General features: G+C 43.3%; 1 protein-coding gene across 2 annotated transcripts in view; it reads left to right on the top strand.

Moving 5' to 3' along the window:
* Nucleotides 1-2,324: 2,324 nt before the first annotated feature.
* Nucleotides 2,325-11,661, top strand: part of zbtb37 (zinc finger and BTB domain containing 37) — a 51,292-nt gene continuing 41,955 nt past the window's right edge. For both annotated transcript variants that reach the window (XM_072274382.1, XM_072274383.1), the window contains exons 1-2: nt 2,325-2,387; nt 5,636-5,742. The gene's annotated coding sequence lies outside the window, so the exon portion shown is untranslated. The remainder of the gene's footprint in view (nt 2,388-5,635; nt 5,743-11,661) is intronic.

The raw sequence follows: 11,661 nt of genomic DNA, 5'->3' as shown, positions 1-11,661 counted from the left end.
AAGTGCCTTTTAAAAGTTGTTAGAAACATAAAAAACCTACAGCATAATATAGGCCCCTTGGCCCTCAAAGTTACGCTGAACATGTCCCTACCTTAGAAATTACTAGGCTTACCTATGGCCCTCTATTTTTCTAAGCTCCACGTACCTATCCAAAAGTCTCTTAAAAGACCCTATCGTATCCGCCTCCACCACTGTTGCTGGCAGCCCATTCCACGCACTCACAACTCTCTGCATTAAAAAAAACTTACCTGACATCTCTGTATCTACTCCCCAGCACCTTAAACTGGTGTCCTCTTGTGGCAACCATTTCAGCCCTGGGAAAAAGCCTCTGACTATCCACACAATCAATGTCTCTCAGCATCTTATACACCTCTATCAGGTCACCTCTCATCCTCCTCCACTCCAAGGAGAAAAGGCTGAGTTCACTCAACCTGTTTTCATAAGGCATACTCCCCAATCCGGGTAACATCCTTGTAAATCTCCTCTGCACCCTTTCTATGGCTTCCACATCCTTCCTGTAGGGAGGCAACCAGAAATGAGCACAGTACTCCAAGTGGGGTCTGACCAGGGTCCACATAGCTGCAACATTACCTCTCGGCTCCTAAATTCAATTCCACGATTGATGAAGGCCAATACACCGTACGCCTTCTTAACCACAGAGTCAACCTGCACAGCTGCTTTGAGCATCCTATGGACTCAGACCCCAAGATCCCTCTGATCCTCCACACTGCCAAGAGTCTTACCATCAATACTATATTCTGCCATCACATTTGACCTCCCAAAGAGAACCACTTCACATTAATCTGGGTTGAACTCCATCTGCCACTTCTCAACCCAGTTTTGCATCCAATCAATGTCCTGCTGTAACCTCTGACAGCCCTCCACACTATCCACAACACCTCCAACCTTTGCATCATCAGCAAACTTACTAACCCATCCTTCCACTTCCTCATCCAGGTCCCTTATTGATGAATTGTTGGTGTTTTGCCTCAACCAATTCCTCTGGCAGCTCATTCCATATATGAACAAGCAGTGAAAAGGCTTCTATTATATCACTACCCTCTCACTTTAAACTTTTGTTTTCCAGTTCTTGAGTCCTCAATCCTTGGAAAAACACAATGTATTCACCCTAGCCATACTCTCATAATCTTATACACCTCCATAAGGTTTTATCTCATTCTTTTACACTGCAATGAATAAAATTACAATATGCTTAACTTTGCTCTATACTCAGTCCCTCAAATCCTGACAATATCCTTGCAAATCTTCTCTGCATTCTTTAGTCCCTAATGGCAACTTTCCTTTAGTAGTATGATCAAAACTGAAAACAATATTCTAAATATAGCCTCACCAACTTCTTGTCCTCCAGATTGGAATAAGTGATTCACCCAGAAAAATTCAAAGTTCAAAGTAACTTTATTATCAAAATACATGTATGTCACCTTATAGAAGTTTGCAATTCATTTTCTTGTGGGCATTCACAGCAAACCAAGGAACACAATAGAATCAATGAAAGACCTCCTCCAACAAATTGCAAAATACAGAAAAAAACAATAAATATCAAGAAATACTGAGTGAAGAGTCCTTGAAATTGAGTCCATCGGTTGTGGGAACAGTTCAGTGTTGGGGTAAGTGAAATTGAATGAAGTTATCCCCACTGGTTCAAGAGCCTAATAATTGAGGGGGTTTAACTGTTCCTGAACCTGGTGGTGTGGGTCCTCTATCTTCCTGATGGCACCAAGTATGGTTTGGATCCCTGAATAGGTGGAAAGAAGGAAATGGAATAGAACTGATCTCCCGCGGCTGTACTTTCGCACATATTTATATGATATGAATTTGTGGAATACATGCTCGATGTACCACCGTTGATTAAGCTAACATAGCTGTCTCTGTACAATGCCTCCTATAAGGTCAAACTGACAGACCAGACCTATGCAGCGGGTGACCTCCCAGCGTCGCTATCGCGGGAGAGCGGTCCGCTTGACGAATAGGATTGTACTCTCACGTCCCCAGGATCATTTCACATGGAATGAGGACGTCAACCAATACAGCTACATCTACTGTACCTATATACCTTTTACCGCACCATCCCAGCGTTAACACTGACCATTACGTGGGGTAGTTTTGATTAAAGTTGGTGGGCGCGTAATACAGTTATTAGTTCCTTTATCCCGTTCCCAAAGAATCCGCGCCATACACCCACAACCGCTGGTCACTCCTTTGGATAGAAATGGCGGCGGAGTTGAATGCATCATGGGAATTGTAGTCCTACTTGCACCGTTTCCGGTGATCCGAAGCGGCCGGAAACTACGTGTCCCAGGGTCTGTGCGAAAGGGCATGCGCGTTAGGGCCCGCCTGAACGAGTAGTGTCCGGTAGGCGCAGAGCGGTGAGTGAATACCGCCGCCGGTAACCGGGCAACGGCACCCGGCCGGGGCAGGCGTCGCCATGCGGCTGCTGTGAATCACCGAGTGGGGCGAAGAGAGAGACGCTGGAGGGGGGAGGGTAGTGTGAGGGCCCGGTCCGGGTGCTGTGGGAGGGGCAGCGGGACCAGCCGAGGGGCTTCCAGTCCGGGGCCCTCGATCGGGCCACGGTTTTATTGGGACGGCGGGCGTGACCAACTGGGGCTCCTCCCCAGGAAGGCTTGTTTACCTGGCCCTCCCTCATAGGCGTGGCCTGTCACCCTGCGAGGCGAGGCCAACTCTGCCCTTTCCCTTCTTGGAGGTGTGGCCGATTGACCTCCGAACTCCCCACCTCTCCGCTATTCACCGTGCCATGGGCATGTTTATCTGGACCCCCGAGATATGACACAGTAGGGACCTTCTGACGGGAGCCTCCCCAATCAGGGGGTGGATTCTATCTTGTCTAGGAGATTCACAGCACAGAAACAGGCCCTTTGGCCCATCACGCCCCTGCCAACCTTCTTCCCCATCTACACTAATGCTATTTGCTTGCTTATTTAATGAGCTTTCCAAATGCCTCTTAAATCCAATGAGTGTATCTGTTTCCACCAACTCTTCTTCAACACATTCTGGATATTAACTACTGTATAGCAAAAAAAAGTATGCTTTAGATTTCTTTTAAGATCTTTGATCACTCTAAATTCCCCTTCAATTCTCCTTGATTACCCTGTCATGGCAAAGTAGTTAACTGAATGAATATGCTGTGCCTATATTTTCAATGGATATTACATTACATCATTGTCTTCTTATTTCCAGGCCACATGTGCTATAGTGAAATTCTTTTGTGAACACAGTGTTGTTTATAAAGGAACTCTGATTCCTGTTTTGTGTTTATATTGCTGCTTTTATATTTTGGAATGGATCATAAATCAGAACATCTCTGGGTGACAACGTCAGTACTTAGAAGATTCTGTGAATTTAATGTGAATGTTACAGATCTATACTTTGTTGCAATATCCACGTTAACGTGCATAGTTCATATATTTTGGGTACTCTGGTATGGAGGAGTTTAAAGAAAATCAGATGTAGGCCATACTTACCCTGGTATTCAATATGACCATGGCTGATCTGCTCCAGACCGCACCTCTGGGCCATTTCTCTGTTGCCCTTAATTTCCTGAACTTTCAAAAAATCTATTTTCTTTTTATAAATCTGCCATGATCTTCAGGGTGAAGAATTCCAGAGCTATCCCCCTCTCCATCCAACCTACCTTCCTCTCTCCCTGTCGTTCCAAAGCCCAGATCCATTCTCTACCTATCCCATTCAGGATTGCTCTCAGGAATCATCATCATCATCAGGTGCCATGCCCAGTTTGAGCTTTGACTGCTATGGCCCACACACTCCTGTTTCAGGTCAAGTCGATCAATTCATTGGTATTCATTTCCAGTTCTCTGGCTGCTGTCTCCATCATTATTTGTCTTTGCCTTCTTCCCTTCAATCTTTCCCATAATTACAGTGCACTCTAACTTCTCTTTCCTAATCACATGTCCAATGAAGTTACGTTGCCTTTTCATGATCTCATACATTATTTCTGTTTTTGTGCTTGCTGTGTTCATGACATCCTCATTAGATATTCATTTCGTCCATTATATTCTTTGCATCTTCCTCAAAAACCACATCTGTGCTGCTTCAATTTGTTGCCTCCTGATACTAGATATTGTCCAATATTCTGAGCTATATAACATAACTGGATAAGCATAACATTTCAGTGCTCTGTGGCGGGTTGTCATGCCTAGTTTAGTGTTGGTCAGTATACTCTACATTCTCGTAAAGGTGTCTTTTGCCATCCCCATTCTTCTTTTGATGTCCATGTCGCACCTGCCATCTGATGTCACCCAGCTTCCTAAGTAGCAAAAGTTCTGTTCTTCCCCGTTGTTTTATGTCTTCCCTGTTTTATGCTTAGCCTGCAGGTAGGATTCCCCTTCTTTTTGGATATCACCATACATTCTGTCTTTTTGCAATTGATAGAAAACTTAAGACAAAAGTTTACGATTGAAGTAAAGAATAGATTTCAAAGTCTAGAAATAGAATCTGTTGAAGATGATAGCAATCATGTAGAAAAGAAGTTTAACTATCTGAAGGATGCCTTGGTAGAATCAGCAAAGTCAGTGATCCCTAAAAAAGAAAAAAAAACAGGAAGAATAAATGGATGACAGATGAAATCAAAAATCTAATGGAAGAAAGGAGACGGAAGCATGCAAATCCTATAGAATCTAAGTCCTTAGATTAAAAAAGTTAAAAGCTTATGTTAAAAAGCCAAAGAAGAATGGTTAAACCAGGAATGAGCAATTAGAAAGAATCCCTATTACTGATCCAAAAAGGTTACATCAACAAATCAAGAATATCACTGGTAAAAAGCTCCTCTGTTCTTCAGGTGGATGTTTGAAAGCTCTCAGGAAAGAATAATTATAATGGAGGTGGATATAGGTAGTCTGTAATGGCAGAGGTGTAATCCTAAATTGACCCTGGGGGATGGGGGTGGGGAGGGGTCAGATATAATGCCAGAGTTGCAGCATGTGCCAGTAAACACTCAGGCATCATCTGTGAACAAGGAAGCAAAGTTAATGTTTCAAGTTGTAGAAGAATTTTCAGCAACTGCAACAGGTTACCAGGAGATTGGTAATTCAGTTTACCAATCTGTGGCGATGGAACAGAGCAAATGGCTTTGGAAATACCTATGTTTGTTTGAAGTTAGTTTCTACTTAACCTCTTTGGGTTACAGATAAATGGAGAAAGTTGCTGAGTGTCGTCCTCTCTCTGCATCTGATTTCTCTGAACAGTCCATGAACACTTCTTCAGTATGCCTCTTTTTGCTCTGTTTATTTGTCTTTGTAAGTTATAGTCACTGTATCGCTGCCACAAAGTAACACATTTCACGGTGAATGTCAGTGAACACATCTAGAATACTTAGATATTTTTGTAGAGTTGGTTTTGTGAGGGGTATTCTTTTGATGAGGCAGATAAATGCCTTGAAACGGCCAGGTCTGTTGTTGTACTATAAAAATAAATCTCATGTAGAGTGGACCAAGTTACAAAAAATAAAGCAATTCAATCCATATCCAAGGATCTCGGTGACTTTTTCAGGACAAGTATTTAATATCAATTTCACGAGTTGCTGGATTTTCTTACGTTGTGTATTTTTTGACTTTGTAAGTTAATCTCTTTTGTTTTATAGATTGAGACTACGTAATGGCTAAGATCTACAGGAACCCCGTGCTGGAGCATTGTTGCATGTTTTGCGATGCATCAACACTGTACCGGGGCACATTTGTGTGGTAATTGGTGAGTTTCTTGTGAGATTGGTGGGTTTGTCAAAGGAAATTAGGGTTCTTTCACTACTGGGCAGGGAGGGGTTGGGTTGGGTTGGGTGGAGAAGCCCCTCAATTATTGTAGTAGCATACCACCCCAGGGGGCCACATGAATGGCAACAGTGCTATTGGTTTTTAAGAAATGTAATAGAACATTACTTAACACATTGTCTATGAATGTAAGAATGAAAAGGCATTGCATAGTTTATTCCTGTAAATTAAGTTATATATGTATGTATAAATTTCTTATGGCTCATTGATCCAGTGCTACAATGGTAGAATCCTGAAAGGGTTGGACAGCTTTTGGTTTCTCTCCTGAGACGATTGCCTTCACCAGTAATCTTGTGATGCACATTTCTCCTGTCATTGCTTGGCATTTTTGCCATAAGCAGTTCAGCTGGTAGAGCTTCTTCCTTGCTACTCCAGTGTTCTCGATCAAATCCTGACATCTGGTCCTGACTGTGTGGGATTTTACACATTATCTCTCTGAAAGTGTGGGTTTCTGCTGGATGCTTCCTTTTTGTGGTTTGGTTGGTTGTCCTGAGTGGGTGGCATCCTAGCAGAGTTAATAAGAACACAGGGAGAATAAAATGGGTTTAGTGTGATGGTCAGGGTGGATCAGTGCACTGAAGGACCTGCCAATTGCAGAGAAGATTTTTAGTTAATCTCAAACAAGGCCCTTAATTCAGCATTCCCCAACCACCGGGCCGTGAGGAAACGATATGAGTCAACTGCACCTTTCCTCATTCCCTGATATGCACTGTTGAACTTGAACATACGGTTGCCAACTGTCCCGTATTTGGCGGGACATCCGGTATATTGGGCTAAATTGGTTTGTCCCGTACGGGATTGTCCGATTGTCCTTGTCCCGTATTTCCCCCATTAAGGTACAGCGTTCCTATGAAACCTTTCGTGCCAAAATGGCGTAAAGCAAAGAAGCAATTACCATTAATTTATATGGGAAAAATTTTTGCGCGTTCCCAGACACAAAAGATAACCTACCAAATCTTACCAAATAACACATAAAACCTAAAATAACTCTAACGTATAGTAAAAGCAGGAATGATATGATAAGTACACAACCTATATAAAGTAGAAATAATATATGTACAGTGTAGTTGGGAAGATTAAGCCAAAACCAATTTGTGGAAAAAAAAATCGGCGCGTACATGCATGCGCACGTCAAGCATGCGCACACAGGTGCCCGCGCAAGGCTTCATGGTCATGGTAGTCTTTCTCGGGGTAAATACAAGTGTCCCATCAACACACACAAAAAATGCTGGTGAACACTGCAGGCCAGGCAGCATCGATAGGAAGAGGTACAGTTGACGTTTCGGGCCAGGACCCTTCGTCAGGATTTGACTGCTACTTTTGTCCTTATTTGGGAGTGAGAAAGTTGGCAACCCTAACTGTAAAAGACATGTTGAGGTGAGTTTAACCCAACTTGAACATGCCCCCCCCCCCCCCCCCCCCCCGGGTCGGCCGGTCTGCAAGAATATTGTCAATATTAAACCGGTCCGCAGTGCAAAAAAGGTTGGGGACCTCTGCCTTAATTCACTCAACTGACCTACTGTATACTAACTCCCACTCCACATATATCACATCCAATACTCTTTTAGTCTTTTCTCTATCAACCAAGTTGTCTTGGTCACCTGCTGCACTGATCTGCACTGCTTGGGGTATGCATGGTCACCCAGTGGGGCGCTCGCTTTTTCAGTGAGCACTGATAACAGAACTGCTCTTGCCACTGGACTAAATTTGCTAACAGCAATCATCTAGTAGCAATTAGAATCATAGACTTATACAGCGTTGAGACCGGCCCATCGCCCCAACAGGTTGCCTACTCAACTCGTCCTACTTGTCTTTATTTGGCCCATGTTCCCTCTAAACCTGTCTTATCTATGTATCTGAAAGGCTTTTGAACATTGTAAACGTTCACATATCCACCACTTCCACTGGCATCACACATGTGTGAAAAGGTTGACTGTCAGATTGCCTTTAAATTAGGGTTTCCAACCTTTTTTATGCCATGGACCCTTACCATTAACCAAGGGGTCTGTAGACCCCAGGTGGGGAAACGCCTGCTTTAAAATCTTAATCTTTTCACCTTAAATCTAAGCCCGGGGGGAAAAACTGTGACCATTTATTGTATCTTTGCCCCTCATGATTATATAAATCTTGATAAAGTCAGCCCTTAGTCTCCCGGGTTATTAGTGAACTCACAGTCTCCTGGGAAGACAATATCGATGAAGCCCATGAGCACAAATTAACCAAGTATTCAGTATTAAGATCAGGATGCAGAGACAGAGGGTGGAAGGTCTCATGCTATCCATTCGAAGTAGGCTGCCGTGGGTTTATTGCATTCACTCTCAAGAAGTGGCTGCGTGACCTTGGCTACACTAGAAGAGAGATCAAGTCAACTAGCAGGGCTGTAGTTGAGGCAGCAGAGAAAGGATCAGCATGGGTGTGGACCAAGTATGTCCAGAGGGGCAGATAGTCAGACAGTATATACATATCTTGCAAACCCTTCAGTAGTTGCATAGACACCTGAAGAGCAGACTATCTGTTGGATGGAAGTGACCAACAACTCTGATAGAGGCAGATGCCAAGTTTTTAAGCTCACCAGTGGGAGGTGGTGCTTTAGCACTGCTGGCCCACCACCTTGAGGGAGTCTTGATCATAAGCGGGCTGAAACTCCTGAAGACAGGTGGCAAATCAACTGATGATCCCACTGGTGATCCCACTGAGAACAGTTAACATCTTAGTCCACGTGTATTCTGTAACTATCTTTGCCCCTCATGATTATATAAATCTTGATAAAGTCAGCCCTTAGTCTCCTACACTTCGGGGAAACTAGTCACGGCCTATCCAGTCTCTACTTATTACTCAAGTTCTCCAGTCATGGCAACATCTTTGAAACAAAAAAAACTGCACCACTTCCAACTTATTGATGTCCTTCCTATAGCTGGGTGAACAATACAGTAGTTGTGGTCTCACCAGTGACTTGGTGAGGTGATTGTTGCAGGTGTGATAATAACATGACAAAATGGAATGGTGTTTAATACAGGCACATGTTGACAGAGGAAGATTGACAGACATGTTGACAGACAGAAATGTAGTTGGAAGAAATTGATTCTATTTCATATATGGAAGTGACTGGAGACTACCCTGCAAGAAAGCTGGAGACCACAAAATTGCAATGTCCAGGATTAGTGGTAAATATGGGTGAGATTCTTTAGATGGGATGTGTGTTTGGGGAGGAATAAAGTTCTAAGTAAATTTGTTATCAAAGTACATATATGTCACCATATATAACCTTGAGATTCATTTTCTTGTGAACCCACAAGCAAACAATGTACAGAAGACAACGCACTGCAAATACAAAAGGAAAAAAAATAATAACAATAAATAAATATGCATGAATATCAAGAACACAAGATGAAGTGTCCTTGAAAGTGAGTCCGTAGCTTGTGGGAACAGTTCATTGATAGGGTGAGTGAAGTTATCCCCTCAGGTTCATAATTGTTCCCGAACCTGGTGGTGTGGGTGCTGAGGCTCCGTTCATATGGAAGCAGTGAGCAGAGAGCATGGCCTGGATGGTGGGGATCATGGGTGATGGATGCTACTGTCCAGTGTAGATGTGCTCATTGGTGGGGAGGGCTGTACCCATGATGAACTGGGCCATATCCACTACTCTTTGTAGGATTTTCCATTCAAGGGTATTGGTGTTTCCATACCAGGCCATGATGCAACCAGTCAATATACTCTCCACCACATATCTACAGTAGTTTGTCAAAGTTTTAGACGCTATGCCAAATCTTCACAAACTTATAAGGAAGTAGAGGTGCTGCGGCACTTTCTTTGTAATTGCATTTATGTGCTAGACCCAGGACAGATCCTCTGAAGTGATAATTTAAAGTGGCTGATCTGCTCCACCTCTGTTCCCCAGGTGAGGACTGGCTCATAGACTCTGGTTTCCTCTCACGATGTCAATCGTCTCCTTCGTCTTATTATGGCACCACTCAGCCTCCTTTCTTTATGTTGATTCGTCACCACCTTTGATTCAGCCAACAACAGTGGTGTTGTCAGCAAATTTACATATGGCATTGGGAGCTGTGCTTAGCCTCACAGTCATAAGTATAAAGTGAGTAGAGTAGGGGGCTAACCACACAGGCTTGTGGTGCACCTATGCTGATGGAGATTGTGAAGGAGATGTTTTTGCCAATCTGAACTGACTGGGGTCTGTCTGCATGTGAAGAAGTCGAGGATCCAATTCCACAAGGAGGTTTTGAGGCCAAGGTCTTGAAGCTTATCAATTAGTGTTGAGGGGATGATTTTATTGAATGCCGAGCTGTAGTTGATGAAGAGTATGCTGATGTATGTATGTTCGCTGTCCAGATGTTCTGTGGTTGAGTGAAGAAACAATGAACTGCCGTCTGCTTTGGACATGTTGTGATGTAAACAAATTAGAGCAGATCCAAATCACTTCTCAGGCAGGGGTTGATATGTTTCATTACCAGTCTCTCAAAGTAATTCATTGCAGTGGATGTACTATAAGTGCTACTGAATGATAGTCATTGAGTCAGGTTACCACATTCTTCTTAGGCACCAGTATAATTGACGTCTGATTGAAGAGATGGGTACCTCAAATTGCCGAAAGAGAGGTTAAAGATCTCAGTGAGCACTCTAGCCATTTGAAAGGTAAGGTTTAGAGGGAAAGATGGAAGATCCATCCACTGTCTCTAGGCCTTTCACTATTTGATAGGTTTCAATGAGATCCCCCCCCTTTCTTCTAAACACCAGTGAGTACAGGCCCAGAGCATTCCTGGTATGCTAACCATTTCATTCCCAAAATCATTCTTGTTAAACCTCCTCTGGACCCTCTGCAATGCCAGCATATCCTTTCTTAGATAAGGGGTCCAAAAGTGCTCACTGTATCCCAAGTGCGGTCTGACCAATTTCTTATAAAGACTTAGCATTGCATCATTGCTTTTATGTTCTAGTCCTCCTGAAATGAATGCTAACATTGCATTTGCCTTCCTTACTACCGACTCAACCTGTAAGCTAACCTTCAGGGAATCTTACACAAGGACTCCCAAGGCCTTCTGTATCTCTGATTTCTGCATTTTTTCCCTGTTTAGAAAATAGTCTACACCTTTATTCCTGCTATCATAGTTCATGACCTTACATTTCCCTATATTGTATTCCATTCTCCTAATCTGTCCAAATCCTTCTGCAGACTTCCTGCTTCCTCAACACTACATGCCCTTATGTCATGCACCATCGTTCTGAACCATACAAGAGTGTGGACAGGACACAGCTCTGGTACATCTTCACCTTGCTGTGGACACTGTACTTGGTTGTTCCCCATAGGTTGCTCATTGATCTGAAGACGATTCAAGTTTTGCTGAGTCCTTGGTTCCACTATTTAGCGGAATGATGCTGCCTAGGTAGGTGAAACTAAGTTGATGCCATATGCCTTGATGGGAGGAGGAGACTCTACATTGATGGTCATGGTCTCAGTCTGTCTCTGGTTGACTGTTCAACCCGTCTACCACAAGTTACACAGGTGCTGAGTTTTCTCTTGCGTGTGTTGGTCTGTATGTGATAGTAAAGCAAGGTCATCCGCAAAGTCAAGGTCTTCTAAAGTGAAAAATAGAGTCCACCTAATGCCCCTCTGCTTATCTTTCACTGTTTGCCTCATAACCCATTCAATCACCAGGTTAAACGATATCGTCGACATCACATAGCCTAGCAGACTTTGTGCTAGCCTTGATTTGAGAGATGAGATTGGAAGTAAACAAACATAATTATATCCAAGAGCATAGCTGAGGAGAGGCTTTTGAGGGGAATGAAGTGATGGCAGACTAAAGGTGAGTTTGGAGGAATGAAG

The sequence above is a fragment of the Mobula birostris genome, chromosome 12, assembly GCF_030028105.1.
Source record: "Mobula birostris isolate sMobBir1 chromosome 12, sMobBir1.hap1, whole genome shotgun sequence".
Lineage (NCBI taxonomy): Eukaryota > Metazoa > Chordata > Chondrichthyes > Myliobatiformes > Myliobatidae > Mobula > Mobula birostris.
The sequence above is the reverse complement of the archived record's forward strand: the minus strand, read 5'-3'. Positions and strand labels throughout refer to the sequence as shown.